The sequence below is a fragment of the Pan troglodytes genome, chromosome 12 (assembly GCF_028858775.2).
Source record: "Pan troglodytes isolate AG18354 chromosome 12, NHGRI_mPanTro3-v2.0_pri, whole genome shotgun sequence".
NCBI classification, from domain to species: domain Eukaryota; kingdom Metazoa; phylum Chordata; class Mammalia; order Primates; family Hominidae; genus Pan; species Pan troglodytes.
Genome location: NC_072410.2, coordinates 60,786,981 through 60,801,732, shown reverse-complemented (window position 1 = coordinate 60,801,732; position 14,752 = coordinate 60,786,981). Strand labels below are relative to the sequence as shown.

Below are 14,752 nucleotides of genomic sequence, written 5' to 3'. Positions count from 1 at the left end.
CTAATTTTTGTATTTTTAGTAGAGATGGGGTTTCATCATGTTGGTCAGGTTGGTCTCCAACTCCTGAGCTCAAGTGAACTGCCTGCCTTGGCCCCACTAAGTGCTAGGATTACATGTGTGAGCCACCGCACCCAGCCCGGATTATTTTATCTCTTTCTTTCTATTCTCTTTCTTGCACTCTGATTTTTCAAATGTTAGACCTCCTAGACTGATTATTCTAATTTTCTCTTATTTTCTACCCCATTTTTCATGTGTTTTTTTCCCACTTTTTGATTGACTTCCTTAACTTTATCTTCTAGCCTTCAAACACATTTAAAAATTGATTAAAAATTTCTTAAGAGACATAGTCTCACTCTGTCACCCAGGCTGGAGTGCAGTGGCATGATCATGTCTCACTTGCAGCCTTAACCTCTTGGGCTCAAATGATCCTCCCACCTCAGCCTTTTGAGTAGCTGAAACTGTAAATGCTCATCACCATGCCTGCCTAATTTTTTTATTTTTATCTTTTTTTAGAGACAGAATCTCCCCATATCGTCCAGGGTGGTCTCAAATTCCTGGGCTTAAGTAACCCTCCCTCTTTAGCCTCCCAATTGCTGGGATTACAGGTATGAGCCACCACGCTTGGTCTTTTATAGCCTTTATTTAACTTATTTATTTTATTTAGTTTTTTTGATTATTAAAAATAAAATAGAGATGGGGTCTTATGTTGTCCAGGCTGGTTTTCAACTCCTGGGCTCAAGTGATCCTCCTGCCTCAGCCTCCTAAAGTGCTGGGATTACAGGCATGAGCCACTGCGCCCAGCCTATTTATTTATTTATTTGAGACAAGGTCTCACTATGTTGCCCAGGCTGGAGTGCAGTGGTGTGCACATGGTTTACTGCAGTCTTGACCTGTGGGGCTCAAGTGATTCTCCCACCTGAACCTCCTGAGTAGCTGGATCTACAGGTGTGTGGCACCACTCCTGGCTAAATTTTTTGTATTTCTTTGTAGAGATGGGTTTCACCATGTTGCCCAGGGCGGTCTCAAACTCCTGGACTCAAGTGATCTTCCTGCCTTTGCATCCCAAAGTGCTGGGATTACAAGCCTGAACCACCACACCTGGCCTCGTCTGGCCTTTTAATTGAATTTTTCATTTAATCATGTTTTAAATTTCCAAGAGTTATCTTCTCTTAAGAACAATATACTACTATGTTTAGCCAACAGCCTTTTCTTTCTTTCAGACACAAGGTAGAGTATACTGTACATAACTTTCTGCATTTTGCTTTTTAAATTTTATTTATTAAAGATACAGTCAAGCACTGTTGACCAGGCTGGAGTGCAGTGGCGTGATCATAGCTCACTGCAGCCTTGACTTCTGGGGCTCAAGCGATCTTCCTACTTCAGCCCCCTGAGTGGCTGGGACTACAGGTGTGTGCCAACATGCCCGGCTAATTTAAAAACAAATTTTTTTTAGCAACAGGGTCTCCCTATGTTGTCCAGGCTGGTTTTGAGCTCCTGGGCTCAAGTGATCTATCCACCTCGGCCTCCCAAAGTGCTGGGATTACAGGCATAAGCCACCATGTCTGGCCTGTATTTAGCTTTTTAAAAATTTAATCGTCTCAACTGTGATTTTAAAATGCAGTATTTGGAATGTAGTATTAGGAATTTAGTCCATTTGTACCCAGCACTCGAAGCTCTTTTTAGAGGCTTTTGACAAACATTTTATTGCTAAGACATTTTGGGGTGTGATGTAAATTGTGAAGAAGTTAAATGCCTTCATTTAACCTCTTTATATTTTAAATATTCCAGTAGTTTGGTGTTTTGCATATTGTAGTGTGTATTATTTTAAAAGCATAATTTGATCCTGCTTGCTAAATACCTGGGAAATTTTTATGGAAAGCAATTGCAGTAAAAACAGAAGCTTAGAAGTGCATTTGGGGCCGGACACAAAGGCTCACGCCTGTAATCCCAGCACTTTTGGAGGCCGAGGTGGGTGGATCACTTGAGGTCAGGAGTTTGAGACCAGCCTGGCCAACATGATGAAACCCCGTCTCTGCTAAGACTACAAAAAAAATTAGCCGGGTATGGTAGCGTGCACCTGTAATCCCAGTTACTGGGGAGGCTGAGGCAGGAGAATCGCTTGAACCCGGGAGGCGGAGGTTGCAGTGAGCCGAGATTGTGCCACTGTACTCCAGTCTGGGAGACAGAGCCAGACTCCAGTTAAAAAAAAAAAATAAAGTGCATTTGGTATCAAGTTTACAAAATGGCTGAAGTTTACTATGCGTTAGTGATGAGTTTTTTAAAATCAAAGAATGGCATTATTAATGAATGGTATTAATATTATCATGTATTACCTTTTTGATATTTTAGAGTGAATTTAAGAAGAAACTTCGCTCATACTTTTTTTTTTTTTGAGACGGAGTCTCGCTGTGTCTCCCAGGTTGGACTGCAGTGGCGTGATCTCGGCTCACTGCAAGCAAGCTCTGCCTCGCCGGTTCACGCTATTCTTCCGCCTCAGCCTCCGGAGTAGCTGGGACTACAGGCTCCCACCATCACGCCCGGCTAATTTTGTTTTTGCATTTTTAGTAGAGACGGGGTTTCACCGTGTTAGCCAGGATGGTCTTGATCTCCACTCCTCGTGATCCGCCCGCCTTGGCTTCCCAAAGTGCTGGGATTACAGGCGTGAGCCACTGCGCCCGGCCTCGCTTATACATTTTGGATAACATGTTAATAAGAAGTTAACTTGAGTATAAAATAATGGATGTAAAATATATAGTCTTAAAGTGTTTATATTAGGAAACAGAAGAGACTGGTAACTTTTGACTTCTTAGGTCATACTTTTAGGTTTCATTTGTATTCTGTCTTCATCCTTAACTATAAGCAGTAATTCTGTTTTTCTACTGTAGGTGGCAGTGGAATATTGGCTTGCCAATGTACTGATAAAGTATGCTAAAAGCAACATCGGGTTGAAATGTTCTTTCTCTGGAATGTTTCTAGTTCAGAAAATGCTCAAAAGTTGGCTACTCAACAATAAAAATTTATTATCCAAAAAGATGTCTAAATATTTGACTTGATATTTTTAATTTAGAAATACCATTTTCTGGAAAATTTAAAGTTCTGTAAATATATTCCTTTTAGTTCTCTAGTTTTTAAGCGACTAAGTTTTGCTAATTTCACTGAACATTTTTGAGACTTTAGATGGTAATACATGAGACATATTATTCATTCTCTGAAGAATAGACAAATGACTGATGTTACTTTTTTATATCACTGGACATCATATGATAAAGCAGCAATTGCACATTACCCAGCTGGGATTTGTAGAGTATTTTAATAGACTCAGGTGACCTGTAATGAGGCCAAATGTCCTGTAAATCTTTTTTCTTAGTTTAGGGCAAAACCCATTCAATTAATCTATTTTTGGTTTTCCTTTTCTCAAAGCAGCTATTCTGGGCCTGGAAACTTGACTTGGGTTAAAGGAGTGGCTGGGTAAGGAGATTTTAAAGGAAATGTTTATCTTTGATTTACCTATTAAATACATACTAAACCCCTAATGTGCTGAACCTTGCTCTATACACAAGGTAAATGTCACTGTCCCTATCTTATATATGATAAATGCCATGAGAAAGGTATAAATGATGCAGTCTGGTGGAGTGGATCCTTAAACTGCAGAAATATGAAAAAAAATCATGATTTTTTTGTCTTAATAAAACACCCACATTTTTAGCTCTATCTTAATGTAGAATGCAGTTTTTATAAATTTGGACTTCTGTTATATGGTTCATCTTTGACAAAAATTTATGTTTCAAGTAAATGTTTAAAACAATAATTTTAGAAATTTGGAGGTTTCTGTTACCTGTGCTTTATTTGTAAGATTAACTTTTTTTTTTCTTTTGAGATGGAGTTTTGCTCTTGTTGCCCAGGCTGGAGTGCAATGGTGTGATCTCGGCTCACCACAGACTCTGCCTCTCAGGTTTAAGCGATTCTCCTGCCTCAGCCTCCCGTGTAGCTGGGATTACAGGCATGCGCCACCATGCCCAGCTAATTTTGGATTTTTAGTAGAGACAGGGTTTCTCCATGTTGCTTCAGGCTGGTCTCGAACTCCCAAGCTCAGGTGATGTGCCCGCCTCGGCCTCCCAAAGTGCTGGGATTACAGGCGGGAGCCACCGTGCCTGGGCTCGGCCTCTTTTTTTTGTTTTTGAGGCAGCGTCTTGTTCAGTCTCCCAGGCTGGAGTGCGGTGGTGCCATCGCAGCTCACTGCAGCCTCTGCCGCCTGGGCTCAAGCGATCCTCCCACCTCAGCCTCTCAAGTAGCTGAGACTACAGGCATGCACTACTACACCTAACTAATTTTTGTATTTTTTTTTTTGTAGAGACAGGGTTTTGCCATGTCGATCAGGCTTCATCGAATTTTTTTTTTTTTTTTCATTGAGTAGAGAACCAGTTTTTATCTATTCACAGACAGGTTGATTTGACAAGTTTTATATAGTTTAATTTGGCTCTGCTTTGTCCTTACAAATAGATTGTGAGGTAGGAACTGGTGCCCTGAGTTTTGCTTCTTTTAAATGCCTTTATAACAGAGAATTGTTTTGCTTTAAAGCTGCATAGCACATAATTAAATAAATTTGAATATTTTCCTCCCTAAGTTGTATACCTCTACTATTGTCTCATCTTTTACAGCTTCTCCAATAGTTCTTTAAAGGTCTAGTACAGACTGGGTGCAGTGACGCATGCCTATAATCCCAGCACTTTGGGAGGCTGAGGTGGGAGGATTGCTTGAGGCCAGGAGTTCGAGACCAGCCTGGGCAACATAGGGAGCCCCTGTCTCTACAAAAAAATAAAAAAATCAGCCAGGCATACTAGCCCATGTCTGTGGTCCCAGCTACTCTGTGGTCCCAGCTACTCAGGAGGCAGGAGGCCAAGGATCACTTGAGCCCCAGAGGTTGAGGATGTGCAGGAGGATCACTTGAAAAAGATCTAGTACAGCTAGTGCAGTATTTTTCTGTCTTTTCTCTTTTTCTTTATTATTATGTCATTTAAATTTCCACAGGCTCAGGAATATTCTCCTGTTTAGACCTATGAATTTCAGCTGGTAGTAGGGCTATGGTTATAAGAGATGACCTCTAAGCAATTCTGATTCTTGAGCAGTAATTTTTTTTTACACAAAAATGTTAATTTGTACAATGAAGTTGGATACTATGCTAATCAAGTACTCTTTCCCAGGAGAAGGTTCAATGGACCATCAATAGCACTGTAGAGAGAGTTCTAAAAATAAAGAGGGAAAGAAAGAACATACTTTTTTTTTTTTAAACTTTGTAATTACTTCTGGAGACTCTCCCACACTTACATTTCTGAGCTGGCCAAAAGTGTTCCTCTAGAAAAGGCTAAATTCTTTCCCCATGAAGTTAAAGGCTGAGGTGTTGCTTGGAGTGTTTAATAGGAAGAAATATATGTGGTGCTTCATTATGGGTAATTTTTTCCCCTTGTTGATGAAGAAAGGAGTCCTATTCAAAATGATGAGAACTGAGATGGTAAGTTAGTTACTGGGTAAAAGTAACCTGGCAGAATAAAAGCCAGTAACAATGAGCTTCTAGTACTAAAGGGTGTAATTTAGAAGCATCTTGAACATTTAGTGCTCTGCTTGTGTCATAAATAGCCACTTGACAGTGGATCCAAATCTGTTTTGGTTTTCCAGTGAGTGCAGAAGGAATCCTAATCCTTAAAGATTTTTACTAGAGAAAATCCTGGAGGTATATATGTTTATATATATATATATATAAATTGTGTGTGTGTATATATATGTATGTGTATATGTATACATATACGTGTGTTTGTGTATATATGTGTGTGTGTATATATATATATATAATTTTTTTTTTGTTTTGTTTTTGAGACAGAGCCTTACTCTGTCACTGAGGCTGGAGTACAGAGGTGGGATCTCGGCTCACTGCAACCTTCACCTCCCGGGTTCAAATGATTCTCCTGCCTCAGCTTCCTGAGTAGCTGGTTCTACAGGTGCGTGCCTGGCCAAGTTTTGTATTTTTTGTAGAGACAAGGTTTTACCATATTGGCCAGGCCAATCTCGAACTCCTGACCTCAAGAGATCCACCCACCTTGGCTTCCCAAAATGCTGGGATTGCAGTTGTGAGTTAACATGCCTGGCCTAAAAAATATATTTTTTATCTTCAATCATAATACAATAGAAGTAAACATTTGTAACCATTTAAAATGTGTTAAATTCTTGGGTTTAGTCATTTACAGAAATATTGAATATTGAATCTGAATATATACTGTTGGTCATTGTTTCTGAGAACTAGACCAACCCAGTATTATTTTGTTTTTGTTTTTGTTTTTTTGAGATGGAGTCTTGCTCTGTTGCCCAGGCTGGAGTGCAGTGGCACGATTTCTGCTCACTGCAAGCTCAGCCTCCCTGGTTCATGCCATTCTCCTGCCTCAGCCTCCCGAGTAGCTGGGACTATAGGCGCCTGCCACCACACCCAGCTAATTTTTTGTATTTTTAGTAGAGACGAGGTTTCACCATGTTAGCCAGGATGGTCTCGACCTCCTAACCTTGTGATCTGCCTGCCTTGGCCTCCCAAAGTGCTGGGATTACAGGCGTGAGCCACCGTGCCCAGCCCAACCCAGTATTATTTTGGGGGAATGGTGATTGACAGTTTGCTTTCACCTTTCTTTAACTGCCTGTTTGCATGATTCAACAAAAAACAACCTTGATCTCTAAGAAACAGCCATTGTGTTTCTTAGAGGTGCAAACTGGAAGATTGGTTTTTTAAACTATTATTTAACTTTACAGTTATTCTTGTTCTTTATTCAAATTTTTTTTCCAGGACCACCAGTAAGAAGACTGTTTTCCTGTCGATGTATTCTGTAGAATATTTTGGATTTGAATATATTTGTTACCATTTTATTACAGTAACAGACTATACAGGAAAAATTGTAGAAAATAATTAGTTTTATAGCCCTTTTAATACAGAAAATGAGTAGGTCTTGGTTTTATAATGTTTTGTGTTATGATATTAGAAAACTTGGTGATTTTTGGCATTTAACTGTGATGTGGAATTATGTTTTGGAGAAATCTGGGCTAACGCAGGGAAAATTCTAAAGATTTACGCTAAAAGTGGACTTTTACCTTGTTAATCTGGTTTTGAAGATTGTGCTTCCATCCTATTTTTATAGGATTGTGGCAGTTTTTTTGTTTGTTTGTTTGTTTGTTTTGAGATGGAGTTTCACTTTTGTTGCCCGGGCTGGAATGCAATGGCACGATATTGGCTCACTGCAACCTCTGCTTTCTGGGTTCAAGCAATTCTCCTGCCTCAGCCTCCCAAGTAGCTGGGATTATAGGTGTGAGCCACCATGCCTGGCAAATTTTGTATTTTTAGTAGAGATGGGTTTCACCATGTTGGCCAGGCTGGTCTCAAACTCCTGACCTCAGGTGATCCACCCGCCTCGGCCTCTTAAAGTGCTGGGATTACAGGTGTGAGCCACCATGCCTGGCCTAGGATTGTGGCAGTTTTATTATAAAAATTTGCGAGGTTTATTTCTTTCCCCTTATGTAACTTTATGCAACTTGAAATTGATTGAAATAGACAAATGTGAAGTAATTTCACAGATACTATTAGTTGTAATTACTTTAAAAGACCCCACACAGGCTTCTGGCCAAAGATTGTATATCCAGTATTTAGGAGAAAGATAAGAAAGGGGGACACACATGTGTTTGGAGGAAGACAATTAAGTTGATTATCCATAGAACCACCATTGACTTTGCTTTACATGGTTTCTGGGTTAGCATGTAAATTTGTTCTGGAGTGACTAAAATTGTAGATCTTTTTGTTGAATAACAGTGTAATTTAATATAATCCTAATGTAATATTCTGTAATTAGACTTGGGTAATGTGGAAGGCAGCAAATTGCTTTTCAAGATATCTAGCCTCAAGAGATTTTGCTGAAGCAGATAGTAAGCTGTTCTTTCAGGCATTTGGAGTATGAAGATTTTGAAGCTTACTTGATTAGTGGACTCAAAAACAGAAACTGCTACTTTTTATGGGATATCTATCAAGATTTTTAAATTATTAAATTATAAACCTTTAATATTTCATTAGATTAGGTGTAGTCATTAATTTTCTTCTGTCTAGGTGGGTAAACTAAATGATAGATGATGCAGAATTGTAATCCTTTTAGTCAGGTGATAAATAGTGCTTAATTCATTCCTATATACATTAAACTATGTGCAAAGTATTGTGCTAAGTATTGAGGGGAATATACAGATGAGGAAAACACTGTGTATTTCTCAACATCTAGCTAAATGATGAGAATTGAAAGCAAAATAAAAGCCTAATGAATGAGTTGTAATAGGATATAACAGTTACTAGAATATAACAGCTTTTAAGTTAGGAGTAGGAAATATTTCCACAAGCAGAATAAGGGGTTCTATATAGGAAGAACAACATTAAGACATGTAAGTATAGAAATGTGTGTTGAGTCCAAGGATACCAAGGTTACTGTGAACCATGTGAGATAAGATGATAAAGGGGACTTGATAGTCAAGAATGCTGACACATATGGGCTTTATTTTGTGGTGAACAGGGAGCCAGTGAAAAAGTTTTAATTGGGCAAGTGACATAAACTCAGATTTATATTTAGAAAGAGTTTTTTTGTTTGTTTGTTTTTTGTTTTGAGGCAAGGTCTGGCTCTATTGCCCAGGCTGGAGTGCAGTGTGGCGTGATCTGGGCTCATTGCAACTTCCTCCTCCCAGGCTGAAGCCATCCTCCCACCTCAGCCTCCTGAGTTGTTGAGACTACAGATGTGCACCAGCACACCCAGTGAATTTTTGTATTTTTTGTAGAGATGGGGTTTCGCCATGTTGCCCAGGCTGGTCTTGAACTCATGTGCTCAAGCCATCCACCCGCCATGGCCTTCCAAAGTGCTGGGATTACAGGTGTGAGCCACAACGCCCAGTCTAGAAAGATAATTTCTTTAATAGTGTGAAGCATGAACTGTTTCATTGTAGCTGCCAAACCATGTCACTCTGCAGTGTTTCAGGTGGGTTTACTTACAGGTGAGGAGACCATATGGAGCCACCCACTCTTACCTCTGGTAAGGTTTGATTAAATTTCTGATTTCCTTAGCCAACTATACAGAATCTCTCTCTGAGGGAGAAGTGGACAGGAGAAAAATAGGAGGAAGCAAGGGAGTGGGCTGCTGGGCGTGTTGGGCTTGAGAATGAGTAAGGGGTGGTGATAGGGAGGACTCAGAGTCGGAGGCGGGATGGTTGGAGAGAGGGGGAAGAGAGAGGTAGAGTGGAGCAGAGGCATATGGTGGGGGGTCATGCTGTTCGGCGGAGGATTAGGATGTTGTGGAGGAGGGGAGAAATCGGCCAGATCAAAGGAGAAGTCGTCGGCTAGGGCTGTTGGGGTGAGGGAAACAGGAGGTGAGTCTGGTTTGGAGCGGGTGAGGAGAATTTGGAAAGTAGAACGAGACTGACAGAGGGAAGGGCAGTTACAGTGAGTGAAGAAAGCCTGAACATAAGGAATCTCAGACCATTTCCTATTGCTATGGCAAAAGTTGTAAAGTCCCGTTTCAGGCTATTGGGAGCCATTGTCCAATTGGTATTGGGGCGATGCAGTATTGCAGTGAAAGATAAGCCTCTTAGATCTCTGAACGGAGGCCGAGAGCATTGAGATCACGGAATGGAGGAGCGGTGGGTAGAGGAAGAAGAGACTGTCGGTGACGAAGACTACAGGAGAGGGCGTCCCTTTTCCCATGGAGCTTGTCTGGAATAGAGGAGGTAACTGCTGTGTCAGGTGTCCCTCAAACAGAGGAACCAGAGGCGTGGAGGCCGGAGGAAGCCCTTGGCCGAGTGCTGGGTCTTTCAGAAATGGAGAGACAGACGGTCAAGGGTTCCGGGGGCAAGGCAACAGTCTCTTCACTCACCCTGGTGGAGGCTTTGATGCGTTGATGGTGGATGAAGTCACTAGCAATGGGAGAGTGTAGGAGATTCTCTGGGTCTTTGGCAGGTTTGGGGAAAGGGAGATTGGCAGGGAGAGGGGTGTTAGGGGAGGGAGGGAGGGGGAGAGAGAGAGAGTGAGAGTGAGTGCCTGCCAGAGTCTATCTGCTTCCTGGGTTTCGGCACCGTAATGTAAGGTTAGCAGAGAGAAAGGACGAGAGGGAGACCTGAGGTCAGGCGAGGAAGTTTACTAACCTGCCGGCTGCTCCATCACAGACAGAGGAGGCAGCACCAAGCTTATGGAATGAGGGGTTTATATTGGGGAGGGGAGTTTGAGGGAGTTCTTTGATATGGCTGCATCCCGGGGTTGTTTGCTGGTTAATTTTGCCACATGTCACCTTGTGATGTTTATTACAGGAGGGTGTAGGTAACGTTTGTTTATGCTTCCTACGACCTCCCCCTGTGGGGTCTGGATGGTTTGTAATTGGGGTTTGCTTATCGCAGCAAGGTCTGATAAGTGAAGTCTGCTGGCTTCACCGTGGTGCCTAGACAAGGGCTTAGAAATGTAGAGAGGTTTGGGGGAAGGGTGGGCAGCACCAAGAAGCTTTCTTGGGGCAGTTTGTCCTTAACAGTAGGACTTGCCTGCTGTCTCATTTTAATGTCTCTCTGGGCCTCATAATTTAAAAGGACTCACATTCCTCAAAGTTATTTTCTTTTCTCAGTATTACTATTTTAAAATCTTGCTATGTGGTAAAGTGTTAGTTACATTATTCTTTCAGGAAAATTATTTACATTAGGGATGTGTATTTAGATCCACTGACAATATATTACAAGAGTCCTGGACAGCTTAAAGGCAATGCCAATTGCAGAGTTAGTGTTTTTTTTTGTTTTTGTTTTTGTTTTTGTTTTTGAGACGGACTCTTGCTCTTTTGCCCAGGCTGGAGTGCTGTGGCACGATCTCAGCTCACTGCAACCTCTGCCTCCTGGGTTCCCGCTATTCTCCTGCCTCAGCCTCCCGAGTAGCTGGGACTACAGATCCCTGCCACCACGCCTGGCTAATTTTTTGTATTTTTTAGTAGAGATGGGGTTTCACTGTGTTAGCCAGAATGGTCTCCATCTCCTGACCTTGTGATCTACCTGCCTCGGCCTCCTGAAGTGTTGGGATTACAGGCGTGAGCCACTGCGTCTGGCGAGTTAGTGTTTTTTAAATTAAACATATTAATTTGCGTAAATAGTGTACAAGTAAGACTGTCCCCTTTATGAGGTTAGATTTTAGTTATTTGTCTTTGAGAGCCATATCCAGCTACAGTGGAATATACTTTCAGACATAGTGATGATAATCTGTCAAAAGACAAAATTACAACTAATTTGGTTTAAAGATCTTAAGAAAAATAGAATCTTGGAACCCCAAACTCACTGTGCAAAAGGGAAAGTTAAACTTGGGATCTGAGGCATCATACAGTTTTCCTTTTGTTGCCAAATCAATAGCTATAATATCACAACCCCATGTCATAGCCTCATTTCTTCTACTCTCTTTTCATGTTTATCTTATGTAAAATGTCGATTTACTGAGCTTGAGACAATACAAAGTTGGCTTTTTCCTTTACTTCCTCTTTTCTCATGTAAAATATAGATTTTTCTGAGGCTAATTGGAGCTTCACAAGAACGTAACCATCTGCCTCACTGCCTACCTGTTCTTCCTTTTATTCCCCCCTCCTGCTTGCTCTTTCCTCTTTAAATACCAAAGTTCACAAAACCTCCTTTGGAAGAAGTATAGGCCACAGGTGCCTCTGTGATTTGTTTTTCCCTTGGGCACATCCTCAACCTTGGCTAAATAAACCTCTAATCTATTGAGACCTGCCTCAGTCACTTTTGGCTTAACAATCTCAATTGTGTATTTGCAACTCTAAAATTGGGCAACACTTCATTCAATAAAATAGAATAAATGTTCCCATGAATTGAGCAGAGGTGGTTGGTTTTATAGGCAGAAAGGGCTGAATAAAGCAGAAACAAAGAATAAAATGCAGATTGGTCATTTCAAAAAGTTACTTTCCTTGTAAGGCAGCAATGGGGAGATAGAACAATAGAAAATAACTGACTACTTAACATCAGGTTACTTCAGGCTACCTTTTTTGTGTAAGGATTGAAGCAAAGGAAACCTCATTCTCATGCTAATTGAAGACTGTAACTGGCCTTTTGGGAAAATTGGCTGTTATGGCTCTGTCCTCATTCCTTGGAAGGTCAGATAACAACTTAGTTTTAGTAGTGGTGATGTGAACTTTAGCATGGGTGACTCCATTTTTTGTTTGTTTGTTTGTTTGTTTTTTAGACGGAGTCTCACTGTGTAGCCCAGGCTGGAGTGCAGTGGCGCGATCTCAGCTCACTGCACGCTCCACCTCCCGGGTTCATGCCATTCTCCTGCCTCAGCCTTGCGAGTAGCTGGGACTACAGGTGCCTGCCCGCCACCATGCCCGGCTAATTTTTTTTGTATTTTTAGTAGAGACGGGATTTCACCATGTTAGCCAGGATGGTCTTGATCTCCTGACCTTGTGATCCACCTGCCTCGGCCTCCCAAAGTGCTGGGATTACAGGCGTGAGCCACCGCGCCCGGCCGGGTTACTCCATTTTGATTTGTAGCGTTGTCTGTTGAGACCTAGTGGACTAGCTTAGTCCAAAACAGTGACCTTCTGAAGGTTTTGTTTTGTTTTGAGACTGAGTTTCACTCTTGTTGCCCAGGCTGGAGTGCAATGGCTCACTGCAACTTCTGCCTCCTGGGTTCAAGTGATTTACCTGTCTCAGCCTCTCGAGTAGCTGGGATTACAGGCGCATGCCACCACGCCTGGCTAATTTTTATTTTTTTAGTAGAGATGGGGTTTCATCATATTGGTCAGGCTGGTCTCAAACTCCTCACCTCAGGTGATCTGCCCTCCTCAGCCTCCTGAAGTGCTTGGATTACAGGTGTTAGCCACTGTGCCTGGCCAGTTTTTTTTTTTTTTTCTTAAAGACCAGTGTGATAGTAACCTTTTGTAATTTTTAATTAACAAATTCTATAAAAAGTAAGCAATATAAAGCAGGGAGCTATTTATTTATTTATTTATTTTGAGACAGAGTTTCCCTCTGTTGCCTAGCCTGGAGTGCAGTGGTACAATCTTGGCTCATTACAATCTCCGCCTCCTAAGTTCACAATTCTGGTGCCTCAGCCATCTGAGTAACTGGGATTACAGGCATGTGCTACCATGCCTGGCTAATTTTTGTATTTTTAGTAGAGACAGGTTTTCACTTCATCGCCCAGGCTGTTCTCAAACTCCTGGACTCAAGTGATCTGCCCACCTTAGCCTCCTAAAGTGCTGGGATTACAGGTGTGAACCACCGTGCCCAGCCCAGGGAGCTATTTAATATCTATTTTCAGTATCCTAAAGAGCTAAGCATACATTTTTCAGTTTTGGAAAAGGAATTTGTCACATATTGACATTCTCAGGAATACAACCTTTATAGGACATGCTACCCCAAAATGTTGTACCTTGACATATTTTTTTATTTTTAAGGGTGGTCAAGTGAAGCAGTGGGAATGGAGAAGGAACAAATAAATTTGTAACTGGTTGTGATAAGCTATAAACCAGCCTTGAATATTTTTTAGGCTAAAGGCATTTGAGAAAATAGCCAAAGCAGTAAGGTCTCTCATACCTTTTCCTGCCCTAGTCCCCTGAAGCAGGTCATAAAAACCTTGCAAGGATTTTCTCACCTCTTGAAGCAGGTCCCAAGATCCTCATCTGAAATGTCAATCTTAAAAAAAGGATACTAGAGAAAACTATGTCTATACATGTTGGGTTTACTCAGGAATAGAAATAAGGATTATAACCTGGAATGCATGGAATGGCAAGCCACCAGTGCATTCCATGAGGGAAGGGTAAGGGAAGCTTTTATTAGCAAAAGAGATTTACATAAGCTGCTTAGGAGCGGAGTTCATTGGTTCCAGAGGTTCAAAGCCAGAGTTGTTATCAGTTCATTGGTGGAGATGCCCTTACTGGGCAAGTGTTCTTCTGAAAACATTTTATCTGAATTACATGTCCGAGATAACTGTTTCCAGTTCAATAATTATTTGAATTACTGCAGTCCTAAAGAATGTCTAGTGATAAACCTTATCAAAGCAGGAGATGTGTGAAGGACACAGAATGACTTTCAGAAAGTCCTTGGAAACTGTTCTTATCTGACAAGCATGGGCCTCCTCTTCTTTGGGCGTTCCCGGCTCTATTTTGTCGGGGTCTAGCAAAAGTTAATTTCATCTTGCTATCTGCAACTTTCACAGAGAGGTGCCCTTCTTATACCTAGAGGAAAGGAACATCTCTCACTCTGAAGACACATAGTCACCAAGAAGAGTCTCAGCAAATGGGCCTTAATACATTTCCCCTAGTTTATTACCATTATATCATATTCTTTTGCCCTATCATATTTCTCCACGACTCTCCTCTCTCCATCAAACCTGGCATAACAATATTCAGGTTCAACTGTTTCTTCAGATCTACACTTCCTTATGAAAGCTCGTGTCATATACAACTTAAATTTGTAAGGCCAGGTGCACTGGCTCACACCTGTAATCCCAGCACTTCGGGAGCCCAAGGCAGGAGGATCACTTGAGCCCAGGAGTTCAAGACCAGCCTAAGCAACATAATGAGACCTGGTCTTTACAAAAAATTAGTTGGATATGGTGGTGCATGTCTGTAGTCCCAGCTTTTCTGGAGGCTAAGGTGGGAGGATCACCTGAGCCTGGGAGGACAAGGCTGTAGTGAGCTAGTGAGCTGTGATTGTACCACTG

At 41.5% G+C, this 14,752-nt stretch overlaps 1 protein-coding gene across 4 annotated transcripts in view; it reads left to right on the top strand.

The window, feature by feature from the left end:
• Nucleotides 1-14,752, top strand: part of COMMD1 (copper metabolism domain containing 1) — a 247,204-nt gene that overhangs the window by 26,393 nt on the left and 206,059 nt on the right. Inside the window, exon 1 of one of the 4 annotated variants that reach the window (XM_054677916.2) lies at nucleotides 5,876-5,993. The exons of the other annotated variants lie outside the window; for them this stretch is intronic. The gene's annotated coding sequence lies outside the window, so the exon portion shown is untranslated. Of the gene's footprint in view, nucleotides 1-5,875; nucleotides 5,994-14,752 lie in introns of those variants that run through there. 4 annotated transcript variants of the gene reach the window in all.